Genomic DNA, 13,547 nt, shown 5'->3' on the forward strand with positions numbered 1-13,547 from the left:
TTCTGATGCTGAGCTAGGGAGACGCTAGCCACAACCTTCAACTACTCGAACTTCTCCCTGGACCTTTCAACCCAGCTCTGCAAATAGACGTAAAGACACACTGGGTACATCATCGCTATAAAGACACACTGAGCTTTCATCTTCATCACCTCCGCCGGAGTCAGAAGCGGATCGTCGACTAGTTCCGGCTTCACGGGATTGACAGGAACTCCCTGCTGCTGTACAGCACCCAACTCTGTGCCATCATGGATCATAATGGCCTCAGGAAGAGGCGACGCAGAGCTGGACTGGTCCCGGTCCGAACGGGACATGGCTAACTCGGGAAAATGACCCATGGTGGCAGCAGTCCTACAACACATAAATGTTAGCTAGCACGAAATGACAAGAGTACTTGCGTCGACGAGTGTTTCACTGGTAGAACCGGTTTCACCTTCAGAGCTTTCGGCACTGCCGAAACATCTGAAGCACTCGTAGCAGCAGCGGATCTGAATCAAAGCAGAAAGAATTTAAAAAAAGTGGAGGCAACCAAATAAAATGCCACACCATACTCACCCCTGTACCGGCCTTTCTTCACCACTTGCTGCTCCTGAGCGGCTGGACATCCTCGCTTTCTTCGGGATAGGCGAATGGGTGCATCACCATCACCGGGCTCCGGAGCAATCTCATCAATTTTCCTCTTATTAGTGTCACCTGCAAAAATCAAAACAAGGATAAGATACTTCTCCGACTACCTTCTTTAATACTAGACCTCCGCTCTGAAGGATTCAAGCTTCGATTGGTACGCACGAGTGGAATTTGGAAGGGGAAGATGACTCTGGTATAAACTCAAATCTTCCTGTACAAAGAATACAACACCCCCTTAGCAAAGTATCATAAGATATCAAGAAAAGTAACCGGACAAGTAAGGTCAGGAAGAATACTCACTGGCTTTGGCGGCCGGTCGGTGCAGAACAACTCGGGAAGAGCAGGAAGGGCTCCAACTCCCATCAAAGCACGTCTCAACATTTTCAGACCCAATGTTTCTTCCAATTCCTTGCTAGATAGCCGGGATGGGTCACTAACCCTGGCTTACTGATATCCAAAATGTTGTCGCTTCTGGAGAGGCTGGACACGCCTTTGCAGCCAGGACCACATGACAGAAGCACCGGTAACTCCAGCCGCCCTCTGCTCGTGCACCCTGCTAAGGAGCTCCCAAACTTGGGGCATGTCTTCTTCAACTACTTCTGAATTCCAGTTCGCATGTGGGACTGGAGGTTCGTGGGAAAGATCTGGGAGGCAAGGCGCGTGGTTGCCAATATAGAACCAGCAATCCTTCCACCCAGACAAACTACTTGGAGTCTCGTATTCAAGGTACTCGGCTTCCCTCCCCTGCCTCAGCTGAAAACCACACCCTCCAATCTTGCGAGAAATTTTTGTGTCGGGTTGCGGTTTAAGATGGAAAAGATAGCAGAATAAAGGCCTAACAGAAATGGACAAAAATCAAAATATGAAGAATAGAGTTGGGATTCAGATGATGAATCTGAGTTCCATAGAAGGAAAGAAGGCCTTGGAAGAACTCAAATGTAATAAGAGCAAGTCCGCGTTCAGAAAAAATGTTGGAAAAGAATAAGTTCATCAACATTCTCATAAGGAGCAACATCAGACTCGGGGGCTCGCCACTGAACTACTTCTTTCGACTACAACAATCCCTCTTTAACAAGTCTAAGTAAGACAGAGTCATCGAACTTACTTTTGCTCCATTCGCTATGCGATGGCGCCGACTCCTGCGCTTTTCCCTTCAAGGTTCCCTTCTTCCCCGCCATCTTCTTAGTCACGAGTGGATCAGGAGATGACACTCAGGGGCTTAAAAATTTAGTGGATCAGGAGATGACACTCGACGGAAAATGAGGAGCAGAAGTTTGAAGGTGTCAGGAAGCAGTAAAGAGATGGAGTGTAGATCTGGAAATGGTGGCGCTCAAGTAAGGAGAAAGAGATGACTTAGAGGAGGTAGGTAAAACATAACCCTAGCTCACAAACAAGGTTAAATACCTGGTGGGATGACAAATGGGTAATATTCTGAAAATCGAAAAGATTTCTTACTGTGTAGATCTAATCTAGCACAGTAACCCCAATAGTCTGATGAGCATGATATTTATGTCATTTTTAGGGATTCTATTCCAGAAAAAAGAGGCCCAAAAAATTGTTTTCAACTTATGTTGTCGATCACATTATTCCATGTACGCCACGATATTTTGGACCCTTTTCCCAAACTCTGGGATTTGGATACAAGGCTCGAGGGCTACTGGATATGTGGCATCAGAAATTTGTTTTTCAAAAATATTTGAAAGATATTTGATTGAATTCAAGATTCAAGATGGTCCCTCAGCCTGAATTCTTTGATTCAACCTCAGGCTCGGGGGCTATCATATGGAGTGCGATTATTCATCGCACCCCATACATGAAGATTATCATCCGAGGACGTCAAGACTACTCGAGCAGGAGCACCACGCAGCCTCAGTGCAGTCCAAAAAGTACTCGAAAGGCACGTTCCACACAAAGTTCAGGAACTACTCACGACGGCTTCAGAAGTACTCGAAGACTTGCAGCTACTCGGCTACAAAGAGCTCGGGGGCTTGTCAGACCCGGGGCCACAGGATACCTGACATGGCACGGTTAAGTACCAGATATGGTATGGGGCATGTCCTATACCCATACGTCATGTAACTATTCGTACAGATCTAGAACTAGTCGGTGTAGAAGGAAACCACCCGAGTAGTACCCGGGATATACTCCTAAGCTCATACTGATCTTGGGTTCCATGTAACCCTGCTCTTCCAGTCTATATAAGGGTGGGCAGGGACCCCTCCAAGGCATCTACGTACCCAGACACACCTCAGGTAATACAAACCGCCCAATAGGATGTAGGGTATTACTCAACTTGCGGCCCGAACCTGTCTAAACCCTCATGTTGCTTTCACCATCGAGTTCTTGATCCCCCCACGATCTTTCCTCTACCTTAGGGTATCCTTAGGTAGGCGTGACGATAAAACACCGACAGAATCCAATATCCATTCTCTCGTAGAGGGAAAAATTCTTCAACCCCGCGAAGTAGTGCAGTGGCGCTCCACCTTAGGTCGTGTTCAGCCTTGTGAACAACCTAATGAAACTGTCATCTTGACTGCTTTTATCGAGCGTGGATTTGCAATTCCTTCTTGTCATTTCTTCTGAGGTCTTCTCTTCCACTGGGGGATTCAAGCACACTACTTGACCCTAAACTCTATTCTTCATATCTCTATCTTCGTCCATCTCTGCGAGGCCTATCTCAGAATCGAACCCCACTTCGATTTATTCCAGTATCTTTTCCATCTAAAACCCCAACCCAGCGCCAGTGAGATAATTGAAGTTGGAGGAGCTGGTCTGCAGTTGCGCCAAGGGATGGATAAGAAGTACATTCCGTACAAGCTGTCCAAGAAGGTAATCGACTGGAAAGACTATGGGCTTTATATTGAAAACCGAGCTCCATAACTCCCAATTAGGACCCCCGGACCACCAAAAATTAGTCCCAAGTGTAATTCAAAGGGGCAAAATTTGGCTCAGACAAACGATCTTCTCGAGAAGATTGAGAAGATCGATGATCTGGAGAAAAATCATCTGACTGGAGCATCAGTCATCCTGTATTGGATCGCAAGACGAGTCCAGCCGCTGCAGAAATATGAAGATTTCGGCTTTATGTATAAGGGAAGAAAGGATCCTTCCCGATTCACATCCGAAAGGATTACAGAATCTGAGCTATGCGTCGAGTACTCAAGGGAGTGTATGGAGTCCCAGTTCAGCCGCGAGAATTTCGCTTGAAGAAGTGTCCCTGAGAGGTAGGAGCAAGTAGTCAATTCATAGAAAGTGAGTACTTTTGCTTTTTAGATCTAAATCTGAGACTTGTGATGCAGATTAATCCAAACAATTATCAGATTAGGCCGCCAATGCCCGATGTTGTGCATCCTACACATCCTTTTTCAAGTGCGTATGAATAACTTTTCTCAAGTTACCCAACCATAAATCTGTGGTAGAGACTTATGGTGATATCCACTTCATGTTTTGCAGGCTTGGTGGAGGATGTAGGCGGAGATGACAACAGCCGAACTCCCAACGCTAAGGGAAGTACAGAGACAAATCCCCTCCAGAGGACACCGCCAGAGCTGCAGAAACGCAAGGCACCTGCTTCACCTGGAGAAAGCAGGTATATTCTAATGACTTTGCACTGCTCTTTAGGAGAAAACCCACCATTTAATCCTGTATGTTTCACTCTTTTGCTCCTTAGCCCAAGGCCAGCAAAACGTAGGGCAGAGGCTACCCAGGCCGATGTTGGGAGCCCCCTGCCCAAACAAATCATTCCAGCAAGTGATGCCGAGGGTACACCCATGGGCCAGGGTGTACCCGACAAGTATGTCAGCCATGTCCCGTCGGCACGTTCCACACTCGCGAGTGGTGCGACGACCACCTTGACACGGCCTGGAACATTGACGGGAGGCCAATATGCTAATCCGTATACTTTGGCAACCATAACAGTTCCGAAGTTACTCAGGCCAAGGAAATTGCCGATTAGGAGGTCAAGCCAGTAAGTTGCTCTTGTGTCTTAGTCTTCTCCTGTGCTTCTCGAGTTGTTGATTTTCTTGTTCGAGATAGTATCTTACTCGATTCCTTGCTTGTATATAGCAAAGCAGCCGACCTAGGATTAGGTGAACCTGAGCAGGCCCTTCCTACTCTAGCCCCCGAGCCTGCACCAACTAAGAACCCATGACGCATGTTCGGTCTGAAACTGGACAGTTTCAGGCTAAAACAAACTGCTGAGGAATGGCCGCATCTGGATCTGGGGAGGATGGCCAAGGAGAGGTGCCAGTGACACCTAAAGGTGGGTGTACGCTGATGGAGACACCAGAGATCCTGCCAAGTTAGCCTTTGTCAAATTGTGCCCAATTCCCTATTTGCATGGCTTGTTTATGCTAAAGACTTGAAATGTGCAGCCCGCAGGAACCAGAGGGAGAAGAACCCAGTGGTTTGGGGCTTGAAAAGTCTCCAAGTATTTTTCCAGGAGTCGAACAAGCAGTTCCAAGTGATTTCAAAGAAGATCCAATGCTGCCGACGGAATGAATAAAATTTTTTCAAGAAAATATAAACGAGTGTCAGAAATTTTTGACTGTAAGTGACTTTGATCGAGTACTTATCTTTTTAACAAATGCTTGACTTATCGATCCCTTGGATGAAAGAACTAGCCGAACAAGCTGCTGCGAGGGCCTTGAAACTACAACAAGTTGGAGAAAACCTGCCGCCAACTTTTGATCGAGAGAAACATCTCCAAGAGGTTTCTGTTCTCCAGGGAGAACTTGAAAAAAATCAATGCCCAGCACAGCCAGGAACTAGAACTCTTGCAAAAAGAAGTCGCAGATCTTGCGAAGGATAAGAAAACTCTTGAGGAGAAAAATAAGTTTTTGCAGGAGAAAAACAAGACGATCACAAAGAATCATAAAGGTAACTCCCTTAAGGTGCTAGCGTGTAGCTGCAATGTAGCCGATTATAATGTTCTGCATCTGCTTCGGTACTTATACTTTCTCGCAATCATACAGAACTCAAAAAGTTGTTAGTAACAAAAGAAGAACTGGTGACTGATTTGAAGAATCTTGTGTACCGTCACACAGATGAGATGAAGAAGTTGGCCAAGATTAAGGCAGATGCAGATGTGCAGCTTGTTCAGAGCATGCAACAAATTAAAGACTTGACAGCTGAAAGAGATCTCCAGGCAAAGTACCTTGTAGAGTTCAAGACCGTCGCCCAGGCTATAGCTGATATGATCGGCCCGGTCGAAGATGTACCAGCTGATAGTAAATCTTTGGTGGAGCGACTCCATGAAGCCCGCAAAAGATTACCAGCTACTTGTCCGAGATGACGAAGCAATACGTGGGGCACGTCTTAGGACTTGTAAAGTCCTACTGGCCTACGGTGAACCTTACACCACTCGGCGAAGGCATGGCGACAGAATGCACTGATGAGAAGTTCACCGAGTATGTGGAGGAGGTCAAGCCAATTATTGAGAAAGTAGTTGAAAGTCTGGAGCAAGGAGCCGATGCTGAAGCTTGAACTATGTGATCACTTTTGGTACTGTGTGTGTGTAATCGTACAATGTCACTCTTGTTTAAAGCTTGTTTGTTGCCTGCATTATGGTTAGTGATAGAGTAATATTTATTATATGATCATTGCTCCCTGACATGACACCTTAAGGCCACTCGATTATCAAGAATAAAAAAGGTTAGGTAATCGAGTGGGTGGTCCATACTAGGACATGGGGTGAATCACTTGTGATTACCCAAGTAGGCGCGAAGACCTAAGGAACCACTCGATCTAGCCCATGCCTTTTACTCTGCTAGGCAGAGAAAGGTTAGGAACTCGAGGTGGTTTAGGGACAATGCCCTGTTAGGCGTAGGAACCTAAAAACTACTCGATCAACTCATGCCTTTGACTCTACAGGACAGTGAAAGGTTGGTATTCGAGATAGTTTATGGGGACCACACCCCTTAGGCGTAGGAGCCTAGAAACTACTCGATTAATCCGTGCCTTTGACCCTACAGGACAGAGAAAGGTTGGTATTCAAGATAGTTTATGGGGACCGCGCCCCTTAGGCATAGGAGCCTAGAAACTACTCAATCAACCCGTGCCTTTGACCGCAGGACAGAGAAAGGTTGCTATTCGAGATAGTTTATGCGGACCATGCCCCTTAGGCATAGGAGCCTAGAAACCACTCAATCAACCCATGCCTTTGACCCTGCAGGATAGAGAAAGGTTGGTATTCGAGATAGTTTATGCGTACATGTTGACCAACCATTGCTCAGGAAAATAAGATGCATCGTAGAATCGTAGGAACGAAGTAGTCGATTTGTTACCGAAATCAACCCTTTATAAATAATATTGTTGTATTGAAGCTGAGAGCTAAAGAGTACATGATGAAAGATAGAAAACCACCTAGCCTGGGGATTTTACACCCTCCAAGCAATGGGAAGCACTCGATTAACATAATCCTAGAGAATATACCGCTTGTTTAGGATAACGTATGCCAAACAATGGTTGGTGAGCGCTGGAATCCATAGGAGGGCGCACGTCATTGCCTAGTGGCGGTGCTCCCAAGGACCTGCAAAGAGCTTTGCATTCGAAGATGGAGTGCTTGGACTTTGGGTGCCATGGGCACTGTTTCTGTAGATTTTTGTTGAAGTGTTCCTGGGTTTGAGTAGCTTTTTCATTCAGCTGATCCTGAGGCGGCAGTTGATCAGGACTGCTGTGGCGGCATTTATGTGGGATCCTAATGGGGATGTGGGTTCCCGATCTTCTGTCAGGTTCTGGATAACTCTCGTTGTAGGCGGAGCGAGACACACCGATCCGGCTTCAGATCCTAAGACCCGAATCCAGCAATCTTAGCACCACAACTCCTCTGGTTATCAACCGTGTCACAACCCGGTTGACCTCGCAAAGAAGGCTAATCCCTGCAAGCGCAACGAAGAACACAAGCAAGAACTCGAAAGAAACGCAGCTCAAATAGAGTGACTCTGCAGATGAATGATTAATATCTCAAGTTGGGGTTTCACAAACCGATGAACGGCGACAACTGTTCTTGACAGAATGAATCTAAGCAAAACCCAAGTCTCACGATGGCGGCGGCGGCTATTAATAAGGGTTTAGGTCGCTGCAAGACCTCCTGGACGCGCCCCTATTGGGCTCCAACACGATACACGGGCCATCGGCCCAAAAACAGTGACGCAGCACCGGGACAGATTCTGGACGCCAAATTCCACAGACGATTCCCGTTGACTCCGGACGAATTTGAGCCTGAAACCAGAGCCATTGGAAGCGTCTTGAAATTATCTTTCCATCCATACTAAGTGCGCCCAAATCCGACTCCGTATGCAACCTGGGCGTCCATTTTAGTGCGGCCTGTTCCTGGAGTCCGAAACTGAAACGAAGTCGAATCGGTTTGGGCCTCCATCTTGATCCGGACGTCCTTGCTGGTCCTCCACGCCTCCAAGGCCTTCTCCACACCCTTGCTGGTCCTCTCCTTTGTTCCTGTAAGTTCAATTGTCGAGCACGTGCGCGAGTAATAGGACCTTGTATATCATCTTGAGGAGTGTCGTTTGTATTCGTAGGAGTGATGTCCTCATCATCCTCCCCCTCTTGAATTGGAGTCATCCTCGACTCAAGCTCATCTTCTTCTCCAAAATATGGCTTCAAATCTGAAATGTTAAAAGTGGGACTAACCCCAAACTCTGGGGGCAACTCAAGTTTATATGCGTTATCATTAATCTTTTCCAAAATTTTATATGGTCCAGCAGCACGTGGCATCAATTTAGACTTTCTCAAATCTGGAAATCTTTCTTTTCTCAAATGCAACCAAACTAAATCACCCGGTTCAAGTTTAACTTCCTTTCGACCTTGACTACCAGCAATTCTATATTTCTCAGTCATCTTTTCAATGTTCTCTTTGGTTGAAACATGCAATTTTAAAATAAAATCAGCACGCTCTTTAGCATCACTATGTACACGCTCAGTAGTAGGTAGAGGCAAAAGATCAATGGGAGCACGAGGGTTAAAACCATACACTACCTAAAAAGGACTTACCTTGGTGGTGGAGTGTTCCGCCCGATTATATGCAAACTCCACATGCGGCAAACACTCTTCCCACATCTTCAAATTTTGCTTCAATATTGCTCGCAGCATCGTAGACAATGTTCTATTCACCACCTCTGTTTGTCCATCAGTTTGGGGATGACATGTTGTAGAAAACAGCAACTTTGTCCCCAATTTGTTCCATAGCGTGCGCCAAAAATGACTCAAGAATTTTGCATCACGATCTGAAACAATAGTAGAAGGCATACCGTGCAAGCGAACAATCTCTTTGAAAAAGAGGTTAGCAATATGAATGGCATCATCTGTTTTATGACAAGGTATAAAATGTGCCATCTTGGAAAAACGATCGACCATAACAAAAACGCTATCACTCCCCCTCTTCGTCCGAGGCAATCCCAAAACAAAGTCCATAGAAATATCCGCCCACGGAACCGAAGGAATAGGAAGAGGCATATACAAACCATGTGGGTTCAAGCGCGACTTAGCTTTTTGACATGTATTACAGCGAGCCACGAACCGCTCAACGTCTCTCCTCATCCTTGGCCAAAAGAAGTGTGTGGCCAGAACATCCTCTGTCTTCTTCGCACCAAAATGTCCCATCAAACCTCCACCATGCGCTTCCTGCATCAACAAAAGACGAACAGAACCAACTGGAATGCATATGCGGTTAGCTCTAAACACAAATCCATCATTTATCACAAAATTGTTCCATGTACGTCCCTCTTTACAATTCAGCAAAACCTCTTTAAAATCAGGGTCTAGCGCATATTGTTCTTTGATCGATTCAAGCCCAAAAATCCGATAATCAAGTTGGGACAGCATAGTATAACGTCGAGACAAAGCATCGGCAATCACATTATCCTTCCCTTTCTTGTGTTTGATAATATAAGGAAAAGATTCAATGAATTCAACCCACTTAGCATGTCTACGATTCAGATTATTTTGAGAACGAAGATACTTAAGCGATTCATGATCGGAGTGAATAACAAATTCCTTAGGCCATAAATAATGACGCCACGTCTCTAAAGAACGTACAAGTGCATACAATTCTTTATCATATGTAGAGTAATTCAAAACAGGGCCATGCAATTTCTCGCTAAAGTAAGCAATGGGTTTACCTTCTTGCATCAAGACACCTCCAATGCCAACTCCACTAGCATCGCATTCAAGCTCAAAAGTCTTACCGAAATTTGGAAGTTGCAGCAAAGGAGCATGTGTAAGCTTGTCCTTCAAAGTGCAAAAGGACTCCTCATGTGCCTTTCCCCAACAGAACACCACACCCTTCTTTGTCAACTCATGCAGTGGCGCAGCAATGGTGCTGAAATCTTTGACAAAGCGGCGATAAAATCCTGCAAGACCAAGAAAACTCCTCACCTGTGTGACGGTCTGGGGAACCGGCCAACTCTTTATGGCTTCAATTTTAGTCTCATCCACCTCAATTCCCTGTGGAGTAACAACATAGCCAAGAAAAGAGACTCGATCCGTGCAAAAGGTGCACTTGTCAAGGTTACCAAATAAACATGCATCACGTAAAGCATTAAAAACAGCACGTAAGTGATCCATATGTTCATCCAAAGACTTGCTGTAAATCAAGATATCATCAAAGTAAACCACCACAAATTGTCCAATAAAAGCTCTTAAAACTTCATTCATTAATCGCATGAAAGTACTTGGTGCATTAGTCAAACCAAAAGGCATTACTAACCACTCATACAAGCCGAATTTAGTCTTAAAAGTTGTTTTCCATTCATCTCCAAGTTTCATTCTAATTTGGTGGTAACCACTACGCAAGTCAATCTTTGTAAAAATTATAGCGCCACACAACTCATCAAGCATATCATCAAGTCTAGGAATAGGATGGCGATATCGAATGATAATGTTATATATGGCTCTACAATCAACACACATACGCCAAGTACCATCTTTCTTAGGAACCAAAAGCACAGGAACGGCACAAGGACTAAGGCTTTTATGTACATACCCGCGGTCCAAAAGCTCTTGGACTTGGCGCTGAATTTCCTTAGTCTCGTCGGGGTTGGTTCGATAAGCAGCTCGGTTAGGCAAAGTCGCTCCTGGAATCAAGTCGATCTGATGCTCAATTCCCCTCATAGGTGGCAGTCCGGGAGGTATGTCAGCTGGAAAAATGTCCTCAAACTCCTGCAAAAGGTTAGCAACAACAGGAGGTATCGAGCTAACATCATTATCAAGGGAAAACAGTGTTTGTTTGCACACCAAAGTGTAACAAACATCATCATCAGAGATTTCAGCAAGGTCGCATTTTCTAGCAAGTAAAACTCCACCCTTCAATTTAATCCCATCAGTCTTGGAAATAGGTGCAGACTTATCATTTTTAGGTGGGTAAATAGAATTAGCAACTTGCTGATTTTCAGATTTAGTTTCATGCAAAGTAGCAGCTCGTTCTTTTTCAGCTTGTACAATTTCAGCAGGGGTCATAGGAAGTAAAGTAATTTTCTTTCCCTTATGCATGAAGGTGTAAGTATTACTTCTACCATGGTGTAAAGCATCATTATCAAATTCCCAAGGTCGACCCAACAAAAGCGAACACGCCTCCATAGGTACAACATCACAATCTATGGAATCAGCATATGAACCAATGGAAAAAGAAACTCTGCAAGATTGTGTTACCTTAGCTTTCCCCGCATCATTAAACCACTGAATATAATATGGATGGGGGTGTGGACGTGTGGCCAAGCCAAGCTTCTTGACCAAATCTGAACTCACCAAATTATTGCAACTACCTCCATCAATGATGACACGCGCCCGCCGATTGTTGATGACGAAGAAAATCTGGAACAAATTATGGCGCTGAAACTTCTCTGGTTGTTGTGCCTGTACGCTGAGCACTCGCTTCACAATGATGCTCCTGAAGGCTGTTGTGTTCTCGCTACCCAGAATATGACCGGCCTCCGCAGCCTCTTCTAGTTCTTCTTCTTCATCATCTTCAATGTCGGAGGCACTAATGTAGCCGTCTTCGGTAGCAATGTATGCCCGCTGACTTGGGCAATCCTTCCGCACATGTCCAAATCCATGGCAGCGGTGGCACTGAACGGTCGTGCCTCCCGTCGAGGACACGGAGGACGAACTCTTGGCTGGCTCCTGCAAAAACTTTTTACCTGAGTCGGAAGTACGCGCAGGAGATGGTTTTGGCATTGTGGCAGCTTCCGAAGCTGCTGGTCGCTTGTTGCTCGCAGGTGGGGGCGATCGAAAAGAGGCAGGCTTGGTCAGCCCCGAAGATGGCGCCGAGCGTGGGGTGTAGGTGGCCTTGCTCCTGCTCTGCAAATCACGTCCCTGCAACTCCTTCTCTGCAAGCATGGCAAACTGAAACAACTGGTTGACAGTGTGAAATTCTTTGTAATCAACAATGTCCTGAATGTCACGCCTCAAGCCCGAGTAAAATCTACATATAGCATCCTCAGTTCCCTCAACTATGGCACAACGCATCAAACCCTTTTGAAGCTCACCATAATAATCCTGCACGGTTTTATCTCCCTGTTCTAAGCGCATCAATTTCTTACGCAAATCTCTATGGTACGATGGGGGAACAAATCTATCACGCATAGCAGACTTAAGATCATTCCAAGTAGTAGGTGCAGCATCCTCAGCAATTAGACCGGTCCACCAAACGATAGCAAAATCTTTAAACTCACTAGTGGCTTGTCTAACTCTATGTTGCTCAGGGACAAGGTGTGCACTAAATTTCTGCTCTACTGTCATCTCCCAATCAAGGTACCCCTCAGCATCATAATATCCCGAAAAGGAAGGTATTGTAAACTTAACCTTAGCATAAGGATCATCGAGTACACGATTCTGATTACCTTGCTGGTGATTGTGGTTATGGTTGTGAGTACCACCCATACCTTGTGTGTTGCGGCGAAGACGACGGCGTAGCCATGCTTCCCGTGTGGCCGCTTCATCTATATTACCTTGGTCATCATACACCATATCCTCATCTTGATTGTGCTGTTGACGAGCCTCCAACACATCGATCCTATCAGTAACCGTGGATATGATTTCACCAAGCTTGAGGCCTATGATCGCCTCGGTGACTGCCTTGGTGACGACCTCGTGCATCTCTCTCTTGGCATCATCCAGCTATTCTTGGCTAACACACTCGTTGAAGTCCTTGGGAGTATGACCCCCACTTCCATCATCACCTGCCATGGTAGACACAAAAACAGGAACAAACAGTGAAGGTTATCCCTAATAATCTGACTACTCAGGTGGTGGTGCCTCTCAAGGTCACTACTAAAGAGAGCGTCTTACCAAGCCCTTACAAGGTTCTTACCAACACAAGCAGTGGACGGTACAACCGGTGGCCGGTTCGTGATACCTGTGAGGAAGTGGTACCAAGATTGCAAGATCCTCTGGGTGTAATGATCTGAAGATAATATGTGTAGCTATGGGAGGCTCAAAAGTATAAGTATGTGGAACATAATTCAAAATCAGATAGCAATGCTGAATAATGGTCCAAAAGCACACTTGTCCTAGTTGCTGGCCTATACGTGTCCTAGAACAGTAATGGTAACAAGCAGGATCAAGATCAAGTATGGATACGATAAACAGCACTGAATCGGGCTCAACGGAGCTCGTCGTGAGGTGGAGGCACTAGTAGAAATCAACTTTTCTTTTCTTTTCTTTTAGTTTTTTGATATTTTTTTCTCAATCTGCCTCACTAGAATAGGCTTCTCACAAAATTTCAGCTTGAACGGCTATAAGATGTGGCCTATGGAAATTCTGCAAAAACTTTAAAAAAACGTGCAGAAACTTCCGAGCTCCGACAGACAATTTTCTGATGCGAATTTTGCAATTCTGAAATCACCCAACCCGGCATATGCGAGGTTCACCTGATTCCGAATCCGTATGCGAGAGTTATGGCCGTTTGAAGT

The sequence above is a fragment of the Panicum virgatum genome, chromosome 1K (assembly GCF_016808335.1).
Source record: "Panicum virgatum strain AP13 chromosome 1K, P.virgatum_v5, whole genome shotgun sequence".
Taxonomy (NCBI): domain Eukaryota; kingdom Viridiplantae; phylum Streptophyta; class Magnoliopsida; order Poales; family Poaceae; genus Panicum; species Panicum virgatum.